At 36.5% G+C, this 23,323-nt stretch overlaps 1 long non-coding RNA gene and 3 other non-coding genes across 4 annotated transcripts; 3 read left to right on the forward strand and 1 right to left on the reverse strand.

Moving 5' to 3' along the window:
• Window positions 1–2,432: 2,432 nt before the first annotated feature.
• Window positions 2,433–4,056, reverse strand: LOC149588796 (uncharacterized). The gene is made up of 2 exons (XR_016379807.1): window positions 3,133–4,056; window positions 2,433–3,067 (listed from the first exon to the last, which is right to left on the reverse strand). It is a non-coding gene; the product is annotated as an uncharacterized LOC149588796 (long non-coding RNA).
• Window positions 4,057–8,339: 4,283 nt separating this feature from the next.
• On the forward strand, window positions 8,340–8,412 carry TRNAV-CAC (transfer RNA valine (anticodon CAC)). The gene has a single exon. It is a non-coding gene; the product is annotated as a tRNA-Val (tRNA).
• A 65-nt stretch (window positions 8,413–8,477) lies between these two features.
• Window positions 8,478–8,550, forward strand: TRNAV-CAC (transfer RNA valine (anticodon CAC)). Its single transcript has one exon. It is a non-coding gene; the product is annotated as a tRNA-Val (tRNA).
• A 65-nt stretch (window positions 8,551–8,615) lies between these two features.
• Window positions 8,616–8,688, forward strand: TRNAV-CAC (transfer RNA valine (anticodon CAC)). The gene has a single exon. It is a non-coding gene; the product is annotated as a tRNA-Val (tRNA).
• The last annotated feature ends 14,635 nt before the right edge of the window (window positions 8,689–23,323 follow it).

The raw sequence follows: 23,323 nt of genomic DNA on the forward strand, positions 1-23,323 counted from the left end.
TACGAATCGAAACACTACACGCATATCACAGTTAATATAAAGCGAGTAGGATGATAAGATCTCTTACAAAACGATAACATTTCCTTTTTGCAGAATATTAAATGGAAATATTTTAAATATTTTTCGGCATTACGATTCTTTTAGTAGTTGTGTAGCTATAAAGGTCTGTTTTATCTCAATATTTCAAGAACATCTTTTGATATTAACATTTCAAATTTGGTGTTTACTTTTTAATTCGGCTTTACTACATTTATATATAGTGTAAACGCATTTTTATATTCGTTAGATAATATGGATGTCAATTCTTCATCTATCCACAAGTGTTGAAACGATTGGGTCTGTGAAATAAGATACCCTAGGTTTAAACTAGAAATGACCTTGTTTCGCCTCCTCTATAGGAGGTGTTAACGGTGAGCCGAAAGTTAAATTCACCCTTCAGTGATAAATTTTAGGTCCTCATTAGAATTATTGAGGATACAAAGGAAATTGTTAAACGCTTAAGACTTTGCTAAAGACCTTGGCAATATTTCGCCAATTTGAACTATGTATTTCCGGTTTTTCTCATTGGCTGGTGGACCTGTGTTTAGAAAGTAAATTCGTCTCGGCTCGGAGAGGTTCATTTTGGTTTCCCAACTTGTCTACTACTACCTCTGTACAGTCCAATACCGCTCTAGTATTTCGAAAGTCTTCGAATCATTTTGACATTCCTTGCATTATTTCATCCTTTGAAAGCTATTTCACGGCACATTCAAGAACAGAAAGTGTGTAAGAGTTAGTTTGAAATGATTCGAGGCTTGCGCTCTACTAATTCCAGCGCCGTCACCAGCCAAAATTTTTAGATTTTGGTACGGAAGGGCCAAAGAAAATGGACTTTATTTGGATGCGCCGCTAGAGCAAATTTTTAAGTGTATAAAGATTTTTGAAAAATGGAGCTTTTAGACCATTTTCTATAAAAATTGAGAATTAGGTGGTAAATTACCACGGTAATTACCATTTTCGTAATTTACCCGAGAAAATCGCAAATTAGAGCTACCCAGATAAATTACCATGGTAATTTACCGATTTAAAACCCTAGTTTTTCTATTAAATTACTGTGAAAGTGTGACTACAGAGTACCGAGGGGGAAACCACTTGTGAAATCAGGTGTACAAAATTTTTGAAATCACAATTGAAGTCCATAAATTGTTTTTGAAGTCTCTATAAATCGCAAAGTTTAGTTGAAATCTCGGAAATCTTAGGAAGTCCCTAGAGAATCCCTTGAAGTCATGCGAAGTCCTTGGAAATCGCTTGAAGTCAGTCGAAGTCTCTCGGAAGTCTCTTGAAGTCATACGAAATCCCTTTGAAATCTCTTGAAGTCTCTCTGAAGTCAAGAGAAGTCATACGAAGTCCCTTTGAAATCTCTTGAAGTCTCTTGGAAATCTCTTGAAGTCTCTCGGAAATCTCTTGAAGTCTCTCGGAAATCTCTTGAAGTCTCTCGGAAATCTCTTGAAGTCTCTCGGAAATCTCTTGAAGTCTCTCGGAAATCTCTTGAAGTCTCTCGGAAATCTCTTGAAGTCTCTCGGAAATCTCTTGAAGTCTCTCGGAAATCTCTTGAAGTCTCTCGGAAATCTCTTGAAGTCTCTCGGAAATCTCTTGAAGTCTCTCGGAAATCTCTTGAAGTCTCTCGGAAATCTCTTGAAGTCTCTCGGAAATCTCTTGAAGTCTCTCAGAAGTCATACGAAGTCCATTGGAAATCTCTTGAAGTCAAATGAAGTGGTAGAAAAATCCCTTGAAGTCTATTGAAATTCCGTCTTTCATAAGTGGAAATTTCCTTTTCTTCAAATTTTATCTTCAATAGTCTTGATCAGGGCCGGAAATAAGCACAGGACACTGGAATTTTAAAATGTGCCATAGTTTTGTTAAAAACTAAGGGGGTCACTGGAAAGTTTGACCAATAAAATTTTGGAAGTTTTGATAGCTTGACTATGGAGATGTGATACTATTTCTGCACACTACAGTGGACAATGTCCTATAAATTTTCCAGTCAATTTTCGGCCGTTTTCGGAGGTGCAATGCTACCAGACTCTTGTGCCAGACACTCTTCCCCAGAAATTTTTCGTTTTTGGACTTATTGTCGGCTGCTAATCATTCCGTTTTCAAGGAATATTCGTAAAAACGATATATTTTTGTTTGTGGCGAAGTTTAATTGGCTTAATTTAAACTACTATTTAACTAAATTGGGAACCTTCTAAATACAGCATACAAGCAGCCAATTTAAAAATTGTGTCTTCTAGTTCTCTGAACTATGAATTCGAGTATGAATCAGACGATAATCAGTTTCAAAAACCTGAGGGGTCGGACGTTTTGGAAAAAGTGTACGGGATTTCGAAATCCAATTTGATTTCTTCGGATTTCGTATGATTTCGTCGGATTTTGTTTGATTTCAAAATTCGATAAAATCCAACGGATTTTGCAATTTTTCCCGTGATTTCCTCGGATTTTTTCCATGATTTCGGCAGATTTTGGGATATTTCAATTGATTTCGTTGGATTTTGTGATTTCTTTTGAGTTTGGATTTCGTGAATTTTGTAATGGATTTCGCGATTTCGTTACTGATTTTGTGATTTCTTTGTTGATTTTGTGGTATCTTTACTGATTTTGTAATTTCTCTACTGATTTTGTGATTTCTCTACTGATTTTGTGATTTCTTTACTGTTTTGTTATTTCTTTATTGATTTCGGATTTTTTATGAGATTTTTTAAGTTGGATTTCGCGGGTAGCGTACGGGATTTCATGAATGACCGACCCCTTGCAAAAACTACTGCCCAAGCGCTCACTGGCGTGATTGAGTTAGCTATGCCACGACAAAAACTTCTTTCCGTAAATAGCGGCCGATCACGTGATCATATTTTCCCGCGTGAAACGTCGCAGAATTCTTGAGACATAAGCGACGATCAAATGGATCAGTATACTATCCGGGCTTGTATCTGCGCCATATAATCAAGAAGGAATTTACTATAAGAAGGCCTAAAAAGGCGTCCGGTGCGCGCGTGATAGTCGACAATCCCCCCTCATGGGTGGGGGGAGGCTGGAAAAGAAGGCGGGACTTAATATTTTATCTTACTCTATGTTTCCACCATCTATCTCTTTTACCTTCTCGTTAAGCCTTGGTTTGGTTTTTGGAACTCACGAAATCATAAGTATAGTACACTTGATTCGATTTAGAAACAATTATAGAACGAACGATTTTCACGTAGAGACAAGTATTCAAAATCCATTAAGTTAGGTTCAAAACCTTTAACTAACTTGTTAATGGCAATTAAAAACCATTCCCTAACCGTTTCAGCACCGCTGGCAGCCTCCATTTTCTGCTTACTTTGCTAGACGTTTTCTTTCTCTATTCGGAATACGTCAATCGCGTCTGTATGACCTATTCCCGCGGGATCCAATAGGAAAGCGCAGAGCAATGAGGGACATGAAAGGGGTGGGGCTTACTTGTCCACTAACACTGGCGTAAGAGTAGAAGCGTAAAATCTAGTGACTTAGGCATTCTTATAGTAAATTAATTCTTGATATAATTCTGCATAGATAATTGCTTTCGGTTGCTCTGCACCTTAGTACTTAATAGCGAAGTACATAGATATTTTTTAATTATTACAATTTAATGAAGTCTTGAGAAAAAAATAGAAATCGGCTTTAGTCTATAAATTCTATTGAAGTCACTTGAAGTCTTTAAATTATGTTGAAGTCACTAGAAGTCTTTAAATTATGTTGAAGTCACTAGAAGTCTTTACAAATTCTATTGAAGTCACTTGAAGTCTATAAAATGTAATGAAGTCACTTGAAGTCTCTAAATTATATTGAAGTCACTTGAAGTCTTCATAAATTGTATTGAAGTCACTTGAAGTCTTTATAAATTATATTGAAGTCCCTTGAAGTCTTTATAAATTTTATTGAAGTCATCTGAAATCAAATACAGTTAGTGAAGTCTTTGAAGTCGAATGAAGTCTTTGATAGTTCAATTGAAGTCATTTGAAATCTGAAATCAGGTGTACAAAATTTTCTTAGTGGTTTCCCCCTCGCAGAGTACATATTACTTGGTGAATTTCCGTGATTTCATTACAAATATAGTTACCATCATTTGTGCTGCAAATCGAGCTTCGGGCTGTGCGACCCTTGATTTTTTGGGTTCGAGCCAAGCTTCGAGCCTTGCTTTTTTTGGTTATCGAGGCCGAGCCTCGAGTTTCTTATCGAGCTTCGAGCCTTAAGCTTCATGTTGAAAATCTGGTTTCGAGCTTTTATCGAACCTTGAATTTCTATGGCAAGCTTTAACGACTTTCGATTTTAACTCTATAATTTGCAGTGCTATTCCTTAAAAATTTCAATACCATCCTTAGTAATGAAAAATACTTATTAATTCGTAAATATAACAGACAGACTTTCATTTGCTATAATTACACTTGAGTCCTACTACCACTTATCGAAAGTACTTCCGAGCACTGACAATTGCATTAAAAAAAACCAAGCGTATTCTTCTATACCCAAAAGTAAAGAAAGAGCAACGGACACTTTTGAGTCGGGGAAACGAACAGTCAGAGAAACGGTACCCACCCAGAATGATTTTTTTCTTTACCCAAAAGTGGTATTAAAACTTAAACCAACTTTAAAAACCTATAAAATGTGGGCTTAGAAAAAGGATACAAATCTTCGCAGTGAAAAAAAAAAGATTAATTCACTATTTCGCGCAAAGAAGCTTTTCAACATGCAGCAGATTGTGTTACCCTTACAAAAATCTTAAGAATGTACTTGGGAATTGGATGGAGGTTTTGGGGATAAACAGCTTGGGAAAAGTAATCTTAAGAAGTCTTTAGAAAATCATTTGTAGGTTTTGGGAAAATATTTCTATACATTTCTAATATATTGGTTGGCTTAACGTTTTATGGGGCTATTTTAATAGTACTATGCCAAGCGCCGTTATAGGCCGACACTATATCTCGCAGGTGGTAGATATACCTTCTAGTGTGGAGATGAGTAAACAGTTCAAACATACGAAACCTTTTTATTACGTTGTGAAACTCGCTCCAGCCTTCGGGGATTTCTTTAAGCGGGGAAATGTAGTCGTATACTAACTGCGATATATCAGAATTTTTTATCTCTCGACCATTTACGAAAACTCTCCATTCTTTCGACCACCTTAGCGTTTCGCCTAACGATTGTAACTGAGAAAAACTTTCTTCGTCAATCAATTTATCTGTAGGATGCGGCGTGATTTCTCAAGAAACGTTATTGTACCTTTGGATTAGCTGTGATACATAATCTATTTGGAGCGATCGTCCAACGAAGCGTTGTTTAAAACCATTTGCATCTCCCTATTCAATTCTTGCATAACATCTGTCTTTCGAATGTCAACGGTTTGAATATCTGGTTGAGACATCTTCCGTTGATCCAACGGTACCAACGTCATTTTATGCACTGTAAAAAACAATGGGTTACTTCTATTCCATTAATGGATATATCACTTTTGTCAGAAAACCAAACCCTATCCGGTTTGGTTTTGAACCCTTATGGTCATATGTAATGGATCGGTACAGCACCAATATCATTCCCATCATGGATGTTATTTAAACCATTATGGGCATATGTAATGGATCGGTACAGCACCAATATCATTCTCATTATGGATGTTATTTAAACCATCATTATTCCCATCATGGATGTTATTTAAACCATCATTATTCCAACCATGGATGTTTCTTAACCCGTTATTATTCCCACCATGGATGTTATTTAACCCGTTATTATTCCCATCATGGGTGTTCTTTTAACCGTTATTATGCCTATCATGGATGATATTTTAACCGTTATAATTCCCATCATGGATGTTTTTTATACCGTTATTATTCTTATAATCGATGATATTTTAACCATTATTATTCCCACCATGGATGTTATTTAACCCGTTATTATTCCCATCATGGATGTTTTTTAAACCGTTATTATTCCCATAATCGATGATATTTTAACCGTTATTATTCCCACCATGGATGATATTTATACCCTTTATGATGAAAGCTACATTGACTTCTCGATTGCCGTGTAAACACCATCCTCTCGTTTCACCCCAACTATATTCATAGTAGCTAGAAACCGATTACGACCGGACCTTTCAGTAATCTGATGGCCACCATAATGCTTTATTTTAGTTTAAAATCTAAACCCGATTATTTAAATGTATATTTGACTTTCGGCTCACTCTGAACCGTTAATGTCTCTTCATTACAGAGACGAATAACAAAACCCATATTTAAATTCACCTCGGGCCTCAATTGTCTACTCTTTGATTCTCTAGGCCTATTATGGATAATGGTTGAGTTCTCCGACGAAGTATAAGCCTTCGCGTTCTTTTTGTATTACCTAAAGCAAGGATTATTCTATATACAGATGTAGTATAGCTTAAGTAATATATAAACAGCCATTTCAAATAATAATATTTAAGAATATCCTTGGAATCTCAAAATGAAACAGAGCCTTAAAACTACCTAACTACTAAAAGAATCGAAATTACGAAAATATTTCCATTAAATCACTTTATATTACGAAAAAAGGAAATATTAAAGTTTTGTAAGATTTCTTTACACAAGCGAACTGCAAACGCAGAGCATTAGTATAGCAACGGACAGACACACACAGACAAACACATACACTGCTGTTTAACTCTTTCTGTATTAATTTTGAGTTGATAAACCAGATTATCTTAAATTCTAAAATAAATATAATTAATATTATATATTTTCTTCGTTAATTATTCACCCTGTTGAGCGTTACATCGTTTTAAAAAAAATAATTAGACATTCTTGAGAGACTTGACTAATATTGACGTTTGAAATGAAGGATACGCCTGCTGTTTCGCTCTACTCAAATCAGTAGTATAGAAATGATGCAAATCTCAGATATTGATAAGGGCAGCGCAACTGCGTGAACTTTTGGTGGAAGCCCCACCATTGGGAGGCTAGACGTTTCTCGTAACCCAAGCTGATCACTGCGTCTGTCTTAACCTTAACGATGATGATAGAGATAGAAGCCAGTAAGCACAGACTGGTGTCCATGTGATAAGGACAAAAGACCGGATGATGGCCGTGTATTGAAGCCAGTAAGTACAGACTGGTCTCCATGTGAGATGGACAAAAACAAGAAGTTGGTAGTGTTAGACAGTGTAAGAGGAATACAATTTTAGAAATTTCCGGGAACTGTATATGCGGTTCGGAAATTGAGCACACCTTTTCTCCGATTTGCAAACTGAGAACGCGGTCCCCTGGGGTGTAGCAACAGACACACACGTCGAAATTAGGACTCTCCGTGACATAATTCACTCGGATATTTAATAAAAAATAAATTGTTTCATTAAAAGTTGGGAAACCAAAATAAACGTCTCCGAGTTGAGACGAGGGCGTACTCTTTCAAACAAAAATTTACTTTCTAAACACAGGTCCAATAGTCAATGAGAAAAACCGGACATACATAGTTCGCATTTGGCGAGTTATTCCAAGGGCATTTGTAAAGGTTGAAGCGTATAATCATTTTCTATGTATCCTCAATTCTAATGCGAAGCTAATATCTATCACTTAAATGTGGATTTAACTTTCGGCTCACTCTGAACCGTAAAGACCTCCTTAAAGAGGGCACGAAACAAGGTCAATTTTCGTTTTTATCTAAGATATATTATTTCATAGAACCGATCGTTTCAACACTGGTAAAATGAAGTATTAATATACATATCATCTATTGAAGTTACAATTTATGTTTACACTATATATAAATGTAGTAAAGCTGAATTAAAAATTAAACACCAAATTTGAAATGTTAATATCAAAAGATGTTCTTAAATATTGACATGAAACAGAGTTTTATACCTACACAACTACTAAAAGAATCGTAATGCCGAAAAATATTTAAAATATTTCTTTTCAATATTCTGCAAAAAGAAAATGTTACCGTTTTGTAACAGACCTTTTCATCCTACTCGCTTTATTCTACAGGGCCGGTAGGCCCTTGTAGATATTAGACTTGATACCGTTTTGTAACGTTAAAGTAATATTCACCCGCTTTTGCTAATTTCCTATGGAGATTAACATGGGTTTTTCGTGATTTTTCCCCACCGATAACTTAACAACTACAGCGAAGATACTTTTCGGAATTATCATAAATTAACAATTAAGTATTCAGGGTGTGCTATCGGCCAGCTTGATCAAAACAATTAAGTCTAAGTATGTTAATTTTACTTAATTACACAAGTACGGCTTTGACCATCGTGATTGGACATAATAATTAGCTAGATCTCTTGGAAAACTCAGTGTCACTACGTATCTGTAGTGTGGTGGTTATCACGTCCGCTTCACACGCGGAAGGTCCCAGGTTCGAGCCCTGGTAGATACATGTATTGACCATCGTGATTGGACATAAGAATTAGCTAGGTCTCTTGGAAAACTCAGTGCTACCACGTATCTATGGTGCAGTGGTTATCACGTCCGCTTCACGCGCGGAAGGTCCCAGGTTCAAGCCCTGGTAGATACATGTTTTGACCATCGTGATTGGGCAAAAGAATTAGCTAGATCTCTTGGAAAACTCATTATTACCACGTATCTATAGTGTAGTGGTTATCACGTCCGCTTCACACGTGGAAAGTCCCAGGTTCGAGCCCAGGTAGATACATGTTTTAACCATCTTGATTGGACATAATAATTAGTTAGATCTCTTGGAAAACTTAGACTTACCACGTGTCTGTGGTGTAGTGGTTATAATATATATTTAACAATTATTTCACTTCACTTGGTTTAATAAGGTGACATAGGTAGCGTACTTTTTCCCTACATTTAAAACCATTAAACTAAGTAATATTAGAAGTTCAATAGATTGTCTAAAAAAGATGTTAAAAGCCACTGTAAATGGTGCATAAATGCATAATATTTCCTTAATACTTGCAAATAATATTAGTAAATGGCGTGAATTGATCATAGAAATGGGGTTAAAGTACACCCTAAATGATGTCTTTTATGGCACTGGAAAAAACAGCATATATGGTGTTTGAATGCACCATTATATTTTAGAGTGCAAATGTATGACGGTAAAGCAAACATAATTATTCAAAATTTAATTACATTAAGACTGAAGTGACAGATATTATATAAAAACGTCTTGGTTTGGACCAAGGCCGAAAAAACAAACGATATGTGTGAGGTTTATCAATTGACTGAAGTTCAGATATTGAAATTTTTTTCTAGTTCTTTTTATCCACTCAATCCTTAATCAATATTTAATTCAATCAACTGATTTTACTGTTAATCGATCTAGTCCCTCTAAATTAATTGAAAAAATTACATATCTACGCTTTTTCAAGAACAATTAATTTCATGATAAAATGTTTTCGAAAAGTAATTGTTCTTGAAAAAGCGTAGATATGTAATTTTTTCAATTAATTTAGAGGGACTAGATCGATTAACTGTAAAATCAGTTGATTGAATTAAATATTGATTAAGGATTGAGTGGATAAAAAGAACTAGAAAAAAATTTCAATATCTGAACTTCAGTCAATTGATAAACCTCACACATATCGTTTGTTTTTTCGGCCTTGGTCCAAACCAAGACGTTTTTATATAATATTAACATGATATTAACTTTGGTATGCGTGTAGTGTTTCGATTCAGATGCAATCTTCATTACTCGTTCTATATAAACTCTCTCTTGTGTCATTCCAAAGAAAGAGGTTTATCTTAAATAATTAAATAAATGTAACTGATATTAAATATTTTAATCGACAGTAATTTATGTTAATTTTAGTTAAGTCGGTTTATGAATCTTAATTCCTAAAATAATTTTAAACACAGATATCTTTAACGTTATACTTCTAGAGAACACCTATATCAGAACTTTTGTAAGTTTAGGGTATATAAAGCGATTGATTCACACTATGAGATAAGAAAATGCGCAATTGCGTGAACCTTTGGTGGAAGCCCTGCCATTGGGTGGCTAGACGTTTATCTTAACCCTAGCCCCTCGCCGCGTACATTTTAAGCCTAACGACGATGGTCTCATCGGGAAATATTTTTGTTCTAACCCTATAATTTTCGAGACAGTTTTGTTTAAAGTCTAGTAGCAAATACGAACGGGGCTGTTCAGTAAAAATTTAGAGTTACGAGGGTACATTTGTTGAGCTAGATAATTTATTTGCAATTTGTCTCTAACCTGTATGAACAGTATCAGATAATGGGTGTTTAAATTTATATCCCTAGCGTCGCTGGATTTATGATAAAGAAATTGAGTTAAATATAACACGCCCAAATTACGATGGTGACTAAACTTGGCAAAAATTGAACCTATCAAACCTGATTTGTTCTGACCCATTAAATCGTTTATTACTATTACTAGAAGGCAATTTCGAGAACCGTCAAAATCGTTCATATCCGGCAAACCTTCCTTAAAGAATAAAGACTGCCAGTCCTTTCAACCTATCGTAAAATGGCTAATATTCCGAATTATAGAATATGATTTCATCGATATTGGGTTCAAACATTTCCCGATGTTTTTTAAAGAAACGTTTTCCCGTTACCACTATCAATAAATAAATAAATAAATTTTTAATTACTATCAATAAATAAATAAATAAATTTTTAATTACTATCAATAAATAAATAAATAAATTTTTAATTACTATCAATAAATAAATAAATAAATACATTTTTAATTACTATCAATAAATAAATAAATACATTTTTAATCAATTAATTACTATCAATAAATAAATAAATACATTTTTAATCAATTAATTACTATCAATAAATAAATAAATACATTTTTAATCAATTAATTACTATCAATAAATAAATAAATAAATTAATTTAGACGTTGGTAGCCATAGGGGATTGTTTCGAAATTGTCTAGTATACGTATTTTGTCGATCGTAGGTCTATAAATTTTGTGAGTGTCTATAGAGACAAGCGTGTGATTTGGAAGGTGAGTAATGTGCCTAGTAAATTGACTAGTTTCTTGTTAGAGACATTAGGGCGAAACCCATTGACCTTGGTCGTATTAAACCTCTTCCCAGAGTCAGGGTCGGTTACCAAATAGCTGTAGTTTTTGCAACCGCCACTGGGCTCAATCAATCAATGTAGGCGTTCTTTCCGTAACCTTCCAACTCGTTGGTAATTTCTCCCAGAAAGTTACCAGTTTCTATTAGAGGCACCCCTTGTGGGGAAATGTAGATTCGGGAACCTGTATCGCAATAGACGCATTTATCCCCCACCATTTCTAGATATTCTAGTAAGCAAAGTCTAGACACAGGCGTTGTATAGCAAGCTATAGAGACATTGCTATGCTTCAAAACATTGTTGTTTTGAAAACAACGTCGGCCTCTGCCGTAGGAACCCATTTGACTAGTAGCGTATCTTGATTAATGGTCAAAACGCTTTCTACTTCAACGTCTGGATCACTTAAGAGTTCGTAAAGTCTGCGAGTTTCTTTGATAATCTCCGTTTTGGTTGGTTTGCCTCTTTCCCCGAATTTACCCCAAAGACTATTTAGGGCGAGTTTTGCTACGCAACCCTTCGTTTCTTTTAATCTTGGCTGGGTTTAATTACACACCCTCCTTAATTTTAAAGTTTTAAATATAATTTCCACGATCTTCGGGGGTAACGCAATTGGAGGGATAACCGCTAGCCGTCTGCTTATGAAGAAGGAACGAATCAACGTACTATTACGGCAGCCCGAAGTTCATCAATCAGCCAAGTGCCGACTAGTTTTCGCTCTTCGTCAGAATGAAGGCAGTCTCCTTGGAAACGTTTCAAGGCGCACTCCCGGCAAAGAGTGAAAACAAGTTTATTATTTAGTCTTGTGGGCAATACAGGTTGGAATAGGCTTTTAGGAGGAAGGACTTCGCATTTGAGGAAACCGTCAAATGCGAAAACGTCGGGAATGTTATTCAGTAAAATTTCCGGGTGTCCGACTGGCAACATAATGCATTTTTTTACTCTCGGAAACTTTATGGTATATTCTATGTACCGACGTCCTTCCACCAAAAAAGGCTTCACGAGGATTTAAGGGCTCGCGTACTTTTTCTTTAATATTTTCTCCTTCCAGAAAAGCGCCAATAGCCGGATTATCGGCTACATCTTTCGCCCATTCGCATTCCCACTTTGTTATTACTTTAAAGCCTTCTTGACTCGCTCCATTTTTAAAGTTTTGACGTACAAGGTGTTCAAGGTTTGACCAGGATCGCCTTGTAAAGATTCGTTGTGGTTGACTTTGTAGCATTTGGGACAACCATGGAAATAACAGCCGTTAAACTCTAAAACACCTTTTTCATACAGCCCGTCCACTTTCATTTTCAAAACTTTGGCCTCCGTGCCATTAAAAGCTGACTGTATGTTTACACCGTTCTCGTGAGCATACCAGGATAACCATTCTATAGCCACCAATGGATATCATTCGTCCTTTAGAGATTATGAGGGATATAGAATCTTTATCCATAAAATGTCTCCAATATACCCAGCTACTCAAACCGGCTATAAGGCGACTTGAAAAGGCTCTACCTGGGAAATATCCAAGAAAATTATTCTAAAAGCTAAATAATCTATCCTATGAAAAACATTAACATCTACAAAAATGGGCCAAGCCTCGCTTCGTGCCCTCTCCGCCGTAAAACGTTCTGAGATCCCATGTAGGGCCAAGTCTGCCTTTTGTTCTCATTCAATCGCCAATTGAGCAATTATGTTATAAATTAAGTCCTTTTCCTAATTAATAACCAATATTCTTTGACTCTATCATTGTTATACATCTTTGTTCGTATCAAAAATATCGTGACTTGGCAATCGCAGATAAGTAATATTAAATGGAAGTCGAGGGGATATTCACTAAATCGTTGCCGATTTTAAAATAATCTAAATCGTTTATGGTCGAGGGGATATGTACAAGTTTATAAGATGAGTCATGCACAACCCTGTGTACAAATTATATGGTGAGTTATGCATAATAATAATAATAATAATAATAATAATAATAATAATAGGCTTTTATTTGGAACAATCATTAAGAAATCTCTTATTTACAATGATGTCCAGGTAGTCATGAATTACATATTTACAATTAAATTAAGTTAAAATAGGATTAAAATTCTACTAGAGAAGTTAATGTTGATGGAGAAGATTGTTGGTTATATGATGTTCTATTGCTTTCTTAAAATCATTTATTAACCCTATTTACAAGTTTATAAGGCGAGTTATGCATAACCTTATGTACACCTGCGCTTGCCAAGTCACGATATTTTTGATACGAACAAAGATGTATAATAATGATAGAGTCAAAGAATATTGGTTATTAATTAGGAAAACGACTTAATTTATAACATAATTGTTCAATTGGCGATTGAATGAGAACAAAAGGCAGACTTGGCTCTACATGAGATCCCAGAACGTTTTACGGCGGAGAGGGCACGAAGCGAGGCTTGGCCCATTTTTGTACATTTTAATGTTTTTCATAGGATCTCACTTCTTTTTATAGACCCTCTCGTTTTACTTCGGTAGTTATATTAAAACAAGACCCTCTCGTGGTACTTCGTTTGCCAATATAATCGCTAACGTTTGTCCATATTTACGCTGAATTACCCCTTTCGACCCGCAGAGAATATGCAATAAAGATTGTACGCGATATCCTAATAAAAGAATGTAGCATCAGTTACGACACATTTCTTTTAAACTATTACTCCTATTAGCTTTAATATATATTTAACTTTCGGTTAACTTTGGACCATTACGTCCTTTCATCAAGAACACACACTATTTCTGTTGAAAAGACTGCAGCGCCATCTAGTTTTAAAATAAAGAACTAAAGAACAATTTTATAAAAATTTCGGGATGTTTTAATTTTTCTGTGCTTTATAAAATAAATGAAAACTAAATCCTGAATTTTAAGTCTCTATCTCCTCTAGAAGTACCTTAGAATTTTGATGATCGGTGAGTGAGTGAGTGACAAAATAAGGTAAATTTCACCTGCGATATTTCGAAAAGTATATAGGGTAGAAACTTGAAATTTTAAAACTATAGCTACGATTGACAGTCCTCACGGCAAGCAAAATTTCAGACTTTTACTTGTACCCATAACGAAGTTACAGTGGGCTTAAAAGTGCCACGAGTTGCTTCGAGAAAAGGGTGTCAGTGCTCGACTTGGCTGGGAGCACTGCCGTGCTCCCAGAATTTTATATCACTACTCCTTGACACAATAGAACTTTTCCTCCAGAAAATTAAAGCCTTTTTTCTCCTCAATTTGCTTATCGTTCCACGCCATAAACTCTTTGAGACTTTTATAGGTTAAATTTTGGGACTCGTAGGCCTCTGGAGGAGGTATTTGGTTTTCTAAGATATTATTTGTTTCTAATTGGTTATTAAGATCGAATACGTGATCATTGACCAGTGCACGTTAAATAAAAAATGGGGAAAATACCCCTTTGAACCATCTTGTAAACCAAAAGTGTCGGCGAATTTAGAGAGTGGTACGGGGATGAAATTAAAAGCGTCAAGGAAATTTAAATTAGAGACAATTAAATTCATAATTTTAGTGCCATTAATTATAAAGTTAGGTTTAAATTCTTCACCCAGAACCATAATCTCGCGTAATAGAAACTGATTATCGTATCCCGAAAATTCGAGACTGTACACTGAGCAATAGGTTTCACCGCAAGTGTGGGGTTGATTTTTGCGTTTAAATAAATTTATTTGCGTGAAACAATGCTTGCAGTGAAATGGCTGCTCGCAAATACTTTTTCCGTCTACGCTATTTTGTTTATGGTAAATCATTCTTCTCCTTTCAAAACCTTGAGACATTTATCGCACGCCCGGTCGGGCCCTGTACAAGTTTGATCTCGTAAACAATTGTAACAATAAAGGTTACAACTATGATCTCGCTTGTTTCTAAATCCTACCAGACAATTTTCACAATAATGGTCCATGCCAAATAGGGTTCTTAAAGACGTGACGATGTTGTAATGTCTGTTTTGGTTTATTAATACCAAACGAGGTCTATCGTCATCAGGGTTGATTTCCCCACAATCAACTCTGGCATATTATTTTTAAAAATATATATTAATATACTATATTGTGCTAATTTGGCTTTGAATTTTTGCACAGATTCTACTTTGCCGCAATCATCAGGATTCACTTTGGCTTTACGGAAAAGCTCTAAAGCGGCATCGCATTGTGAAGCCGTATCGCCTCGTACCGCTCGCGTGTAAGAAATCGACTTAAATTTGTTTTTAAGCATTATATTAGTCGGACGTTTCTTATGCTGTTCGTGAGCTATGGCTACGACTAGAGCGCGAACGAGACATAAATTGTCATTGTTCACGATCCGGATAATTCCACGGGAATCACAAGAAAAAAATGTCAAAGGATCGAACCACTTTTGGACTTCCATAGGAATCCTTACCACGTGAAATTTTAACACTATAGGACCTTCAAAAAATCTCTCAAATTCATCGTCGTATAAAACCGACTCGATTTCATCCTAGACAGATTGAGAGTCTCAGCTCTGCGAAATGAGAGTGATATCTCGCCTCTGTTTCCATTTGCTTCGAGTGTCGTAAACAACAGCTTTGTAAAGGGGATGGGGGATTAAATTCTTTTGAACGTCTGGAATTTAGCTAGGAGGGTTGGTAGCGCGTTTTAGTTTTAACGTTGGGGTCCATTTGCTACGAGTGTCGTGAACAACAACTTTTGAACATCTGGGATTTAGCGAGGAAGAAAAACATGTCTGGGCGCTTATTATTTTAAAAGTTGGGGGGGGGGGTCCATTTGCTTCGAGTACCATACATAACAACAACTTTTGAATATTGGAAAGAGCATAAGGGTTTTGTATTGGGATAAATTGAATAGAAAGAGCGTCTGGGCCTAAACGATCCCCCAGATTCTCCATAGGTACTATAAATACGGAAATTTTCCCCATACAAAAATCACTCTCAGCCTAAACCCTGACTAAGTGTTAACTCTACCGATCACTCTAAACCCTGACAATACTAAACTTTCGCCATATGTGTATACTGTTTTTTTCTGAAATCAACAACTTTTGAATATTGGAAAGAGCATAAGGGTTTTGTATTGGGATAAATTGAATAGAAAGAGCGTCTGGGCCTAAACGATCCCCCAGATTCTCCATAGGTACTATAAATACGGAAATTTTCCCCATACAAAAATCACTCTCAGCCTAAACCCTGACTAAGTCTTAACTCTACCGATCACTCTAAACCCTGACAATACTAAACTTTCGCCATGTGTGTATACTGGTTTTTTCTGAAATCATAGACTAACTTTTTGCTATTTAGGACACCCAATCCCTTAATTTTTGGCGACGAAGTTTTCGAGTATTTGAACCCGCCCACACCCGACGAACCTCTAGAAGATTAGCCCTTTCCCGGAGATGAATGGGAGGAGGAGGAACCCTTCGAAGATCTGACACCGTTAGACTGCAACCCCTATCTGTAAGTATTCCATGTTTTTTCTCCTAATTTTAATAACAAAATTTCGCCCGAAATTTTTAAGAGGATCCTCGCCGAGATCCGTAAGGACGCCGAGGTGTTTCGTATCGATATAAACAATGATGCTAATGTAGTGCGATCCCCATTGAATTTGGTCATAGTTGGAAGCTTGGTGGCTGATTTTTCTGACGAGTTTGATACCGAAGTAGTCGATCCCGCGCTGGATGCTTGGACGACCGGTCTCGGTGCTAGTTTAGCAAGGATTCGGTTGACCTTGGATTTTGTTCCAATGCTTCTATCTCGGTTGTCCATGGCTCTGGTGACATATTTTTCTCTTTCATCGGTGTTGGTGGTGAGGTTCTCCACCCGTTGATCTATCTCGTTCTTGGTAATTTCTTTGGTTTGAGAATCGCTAAATAATCATCAGGATTATCTGTGCTTATGGTTATAGCTTTCAGTAGTGCGTCAATGAGGTTACAAGTTCTTGTTACCGATGTTCTTATTGCCTTTTTCAACGCTTTTAGGGCCATAAGTTCTAGGTTGTTGGCGGCGGCTAACGCCTTCGCGGCCGCTGTAGCAGCTTGCTCGCCCACGGTCATTTTTAAGCACGCTTTGATAAAGTTTTTCCTTAATTTAATTTTTTTTTTCACGCAAGTAGTTGCTAATTCTTCTTTTCTAATTCTAATTTAATTTTTTTTCACGCGCAAGTAGTTGCTAATTCTTCTTTTCTAATTCTAATTTAATTTTTCGATTAAATATATTTCAATCACATCTAATTTCTTGTGATCCCGGGTTTCGGCACCATTATGTGGGAGATTTTTACGTTTTTTAGTTCGGTTTATGTTTTCCGTTAATACTTTAAGTGATAAAAGGGACTATAAAAGAATTGTCGCGAGTTGAAGTATTCAGTTACCAGGTTTAAGTTTTCCGTTTATATTTTTTCCGTATCAAAGTGAGACAAAATCTCGTGCAACTTGCAAGAATTTTAATTTTCAACTGAATATACAATAGGCAGTTTTCTTTTTATACACCTTACTAGAGTAAACCTTGTTTTGAGTCGCCAAGGTGATTTCTCTTTTTAAGCTTTTTGCCCATAGCAAAAGCTTTATACGGAGACCCCTGGAAGCAGGCTGGCTGGTTGGCTGGCAGGACGGCTGGCTAGCTGGCAGGACGGCTGGCTGTTTCGCGTTCGCGTACATTTTCGTAAATTTAAATTACGCGGCAGGGCTCGCCGGAATTTGAATCTCCACCGCACTAGCGACATCTATACTAAATTCGATCATATTTTCGACGAGAAAATGCTTACTCTCGGCGGTAGCGGGATTCGAACTGACGTTGGCGGTGTGGGATGCGGATACTTTACGTTTGCGCCACTACGGATTGTTGTTAAGCTATCGATATTTTTCCCATACTTTTCCCCGCCTTTGCTTATTGGTAGCGGGAATCGTTGACGTTACCGGTGTGAATATCCCTAATTTCGGGTTTTGTTAAAGACAATATCACACTGCAAAAAGCGTTAATATGCCTTGTGGCATATCTTGTTTTGGGACATAGGAGAGTTTTGAAGGTAATCCCCATCCTTCTAATACCTTTTCCATGCGACTCTAGTTTTCATTTTTAAGCTCGTAATTCCATCCATTTCTATACATTTTTACTTTTCCCCTAAGTCAATGGTATTTTTTGGAGGATGGAAACATTCAAACTAAGGGTGTTTTTGAAGTGCTCTAAAATGAAAATTTATAGCATGGGTTTTTACATTTTTACAGAGAAATAATTCCAGTAACTTTTACACTTTTGATATTAAAATATTTAACAACCTGAATATTTGTCAAGGCAGTAACAATTAAAACTATGTTCGCCAAGGTGTTGAACATCGACACAAAATTCATTCAAAATTATTAATTCAATGATAAAATGTTTTAGTAAAATGAAATTGTTCTTGAACAAGTTGTTAAAACCAAAATATTTCCTCTCCAGTCAAGAGGATTACTTAGAACCTTATTTACCTAGATATGGAATTATTTCTTTTTTTGAAATGAAAATTTACGAATTATTAAAGCAGTATTCCAAGCATAGAGAATATACAGGGTGTTTCTGGAAAGTCTGGCACAAATTAACAGGCATGTTCGTTGGTCAAAAGGAGTCCGAAAGGTCCTATGACGTTTTGGGGTAAAGCGCTTCGTTGCGACGTTATGGGCTCTCAAAAGTAGGCCGAAAAACAAGGAGATTTTGCAGAATTATAGCACTAGTATTGTGGTTTTGACCCAATTGTTTTCGATTATTGGGCATAAGGCAATGATCGAAATAAGTTCAAACCTAGTGGAAGACCGTGAACGTGTTAAACGGCCAAAAGCGTTAATCCCTTGGTGTTTATTAATGATTGTAATTAAAGGTAAGGAAAGTAGCTCAGATATCGGTTACTTGTTTGTTCAGATAAACTGGTAACTGACCAGTCTTTATTCTTTTTTTCAATTAGACACATTACTTTTACAATAATTCGAATGAACCCCTTAAATTTTACAATAATTCGAATGAACCCCTTAAATTTTACAATAATTCGAATGAACTCCTTAAATTTTACAATAAATCGAATCGATTCCATTAATTTTACAATAATTTGAATCGAACCCATTACATTTACAATAATTCGAATTGAACCCCACTACTTTTACAATGATTCGAATCGAACCCCATTACTTTTACACTAATTCGAATGAAACCCAATTACATTGTTCTACAAAAATTGTTCAAAATGGGCACCATCAACGTTTAAGAAAACTTGCGCGCGTCGTTTGGAAGATTCCCGAACATGTTCGAAGATTCCTGGCGTGTTACGGATGCTATCACATCCATCAATTATCCTTTGTCGTAAGTCTTCGACATCGCGAAATTCACTTCGGTATACCAAGTCCTTGAGATGGCCCCAAAGAAACAAATCGCATAGGTTGAGATCGGGAGATCTTGCTGGCCACTCAACAGTTCCGCCTCGACCTATTCACCTCCGTTAAAAACCAATTATGCTGTGTTGGTCTAAACATTAGGGTAGTTTTCAACGTCAGAAGTTGTAGGTTTTTTACAGACGGCTTAAATGTGTCTACCTTAACGTGCTTCATGGCGTACGTGCACATTTGGAAGCTGATCTGGAACTAATCATGGTCTACTTCACGAATGCAAAGTACTTAGATATCCATCTTATGTATGGACTGGCTCGGGGAAATGCGGTGGAAGCTCGGCGCTTGTACCAGGAGCACTTTCCTCAACGACAAGTTCCCAATCGACAAACATTTACGGCAGTCGACAGACGCTTGAGAGAAACCGGGAAACTTCAACCGTCGGGACCTGAACCTCGTGCGGCGATTGTTCCCGAGGATGTAGAGGACACCGTTTTGACAATTTTCGAAGATGACCAACAACCAGTACCAGGAACGTCGGGCGGCAATTGTGCGTTAACCATGTAATCGTCTGGAAAATCCTTCGAGGACATCAGTTCCACCCATACCATTTGCAAAAGGTACAAGCTTTAAACGAAGCTGATTATCCGAGACGGGTCGATTTCTGCCAGTGGTTTGTGGCACGGGTAAATGAGTTAGACTTTCCGCGTACTTTGCTAGTTTCCAACGAGGCCAATTTCTCGCGTGACGGGATACTTAATTTGCATAACTATCACGAGTGGAAGCAACAAAACCCGCACGCGACCTCTGTCATAAAACATCAAGTTCAGTTTAGTTTGAACGTCTGGTGCGGAATTGTAGGAGATGTTAATTGGGCCTAACTTTTGCAACCGAGGCTAAATGGGGAGGCGTACTTGACCTTTCTGCGTGACAATTTACCGGAGCTTGTAGAAGACGTACCGTTACACTGCGACAAATAATGTGGTTCATGCAAGATGGCGCATCGCCTCATTTTAGTCTTCAAGTTAGAGCATTTCTTGATGTCGCGTTTCCCCGGAGGTGGATAGGTCGAGGCGGAACTGTTGCGTGGCCAGCAAGATCTCCCGAAATCAACCCATGCCATTTTTTTCTTTGGGGCCATCTCAAGGACTTGGTATACCGAAGTGAAGTTCGCGATGTCGAAGACTTACGACAAAGGATAATTGATGGATGTGATAGCATCCGTAACACGCCAGGAATCTTCGAACGTGTTCGTGAATCTTTCAAACGACGCGCGCAAGTTTGCTTAAACGTTGATGATGCCCATTTTGAACAATTTTTGTAGAACAATGTAATTGGGTTCGATTCGAATTATTGTAAAAGTAATGGGGTTCGATTCGAAATATTGTAAATGTAATGGGTTCGATTCAAATTATTGTAAAATTTAAGGGGTTCATTCGAATTATTGTAAAAGTAATGTGTCTAATTGAAAAAAAGAATAAAAGACTGGTCAGTTACCAGTACATCTGAACAATCAAGTAACCGATATCTGAGCTACTTTCCCTACCTTTAATTACAATCATTAATAAAAACAAAGGGATTAATGCTTTTGGCCGTTTAACACGTTCACAGTCTTCCAATAGGTTTGAACTTATTTCGATCATTGCCTTATGCTCAATAATCGAAAACAATTGGGTCAAAACCACAATACTAGTGCTATAATTCTGCAAAATCTCCTTGTTTTTCGGCCTACTTTTGAGAGCCCATAACGACTCCTTTTGACCCAAGGAACATGCCTGTTAATTTGTGCCAGACTTTCCAGAAACACCCTGTATAGTAAAGCAGACGACATTTTACATCCAACTGCCTTGGACACATGAACTCAGTCAATGGGGAAAAAACAGGAAATGAATTGTATAAATTTTGGAGAGATATAACCTTTATGTGTTTGTAAAGGTCCAATTGTCTACGCTTCAACTGTTTACCCTGTATTCTCAAAGCTACATTCACAACTGGTTTGCAGTGTAAACGCTATCGAATCGTTTCACCTCAACGATATTCTTAGTTAAATAACACCAAAGCTGATTTGTGGTTAGACGCACTAAAAGTCAGTGCACACCGTAAAAAGAATGAAAACACCTTAGCTTCAACCCGATTACGATTAGCCCTTTAACTGATTTAATTGACACCATGATCTTTTATTTTTATTATAAAATTTAAACCTGATTATTTAAACGTGTATTTAACTTTCGGCTCACGATGAACCGTTAATTTGTCTTCATTACAGACATGAAAATCAAAACCCATAGTTTACTTTACCTCGGGCCTCAATTAGTTACTCTTCGGTTCTTTAGGCCTATTACGTATAATGCAGCGTACTTGCGTTACATAACCCATATGCCGATTTTTGAGTGAAGACTTTTTGACTAAAATACTAATTACAAAAATAGCCAATGCCCAAATCCAAAATGGTAAATACCGCCAAGAGCACAAGTGTCAAGAGCACTTTTCCTATGGTCCTAAACCAGTTTATTTATAGATTGGACTAGTTTTTAAATTCAAGAAGTGGGGGTTACTGGTCCTCGGGACCACTTTATTAATTGTAAATCTATTTCCGACACTTGGGGGGTCAATGGTCCCAAGGATTAGTTTAAAAACTACCCTTATTTCCCAGACTGCTGTAAACCTGGTTCAGAAATAGGGCCGGAAATAAGAAAAAAAATTAAGGACATGTGTCCAGTAACCCCCCTTTGACTGGAAAAAAATAGGACATTGTCCACTGGAGTGCGCAAAAAATTGTGTCGCGTCTTCATAGTCAAGCTTGGTATCAAAACTTTCGAAAGATTTATTGGTCCAGTGACGCCCTTGGTTTTTAAAACAATTATGGGACATTTTAAAATTTTATTGGACAATTTTCAGTGTCCTGTGCTTATTTCCGGCCCTGTTCAGAAATTGGAGTAGGAACTTGGAAGTATGTTTTTTGGCCATATCCTCTGCATTGAACTTGCTAACTTCTTAAACTGACTTCGTATAGCGAAAACGTTTTTGTCATAATTTACAAATTAATTAAAATAACGTACTTGAACTTAATTGTTATTGATGAAACTTGGAAAAGGGACACCTTGAATAGTTACTTGTTAATTTAAGAATATTCCGAACCTTCACTTTGATGTAGTTTCTTAGTTATTTGACATGATGGACCACAAAATTTTCATAGGCACTATTCAGTGACCAGGCAGAACACATGGCGATGTAAAAGAGAATTAATTAATTAATTTTTTTTCTTCATAATATAAATTGAATATATTGAAATATACTAGGTATTTGTAAATAGTTCAACTTTATTTACGCAATAAAATTATAAAAACTCGGAAAAATTTTATTGCGTAAATAAAGTTGAATTATTTATAAATACCTAGTATTTTATACGCAAGTAGTCCGGTAATTAATTTTTATAAATTATAATATTGAAATATGTTTTGTTATTTCGATGCTTTTAGTAGTTTTGTAGCTATAAAGCTCCGTTTCATTTTGATATTCCAAGAAATGTGTTTTATATTATTATTTCAAATGGTTGTTTATATATCACCAGAAGGGGATAACAGAAGAAGGATGACACCCTGTATCCTCTTAATACTTAAGATATGTAACGTCATTCTTCCCAGGTTCACCCTTTTTGTTCGCTTTCCCGCTCATCAAACTTCAAATGGCCATCGCACCGTGCTAGGGTGAATTCTATAATTGTTTGGCAATAAATTAGAAATCAAACCACAAACCTGGTCTTGGGGTGGGACAAAAACCCGCGAACGCGTATTGCCAAATAGTAAAGCGCTAATAGAGACATGATGAGGGAACTATTTATCGCTTATGCGATTCGGTTTTGTAACATTGCTCCAAATGTTCCGATGTTGGGAAGAATGACGTTACACTTACACCGCTTTGTGGTACACTTCTCTCGAAG

Source organism: Phalangium opilio, unplaced genomic scaffold (assembly GCF_054372755.1).
Source record: "Phalangium opilio isolate 3A_F unplaced genomic scaffold, DU_Popi_V2 ptg000537l_1, whole genome shotgun sequence".
NCBI classification, from domain to species: domain Eukaryota; kingdom Metazoa; phylum Arthropoda; class Arachnida; order Opiliones; family Phalangiidae; genus Phalangium; species Phalangium opilio.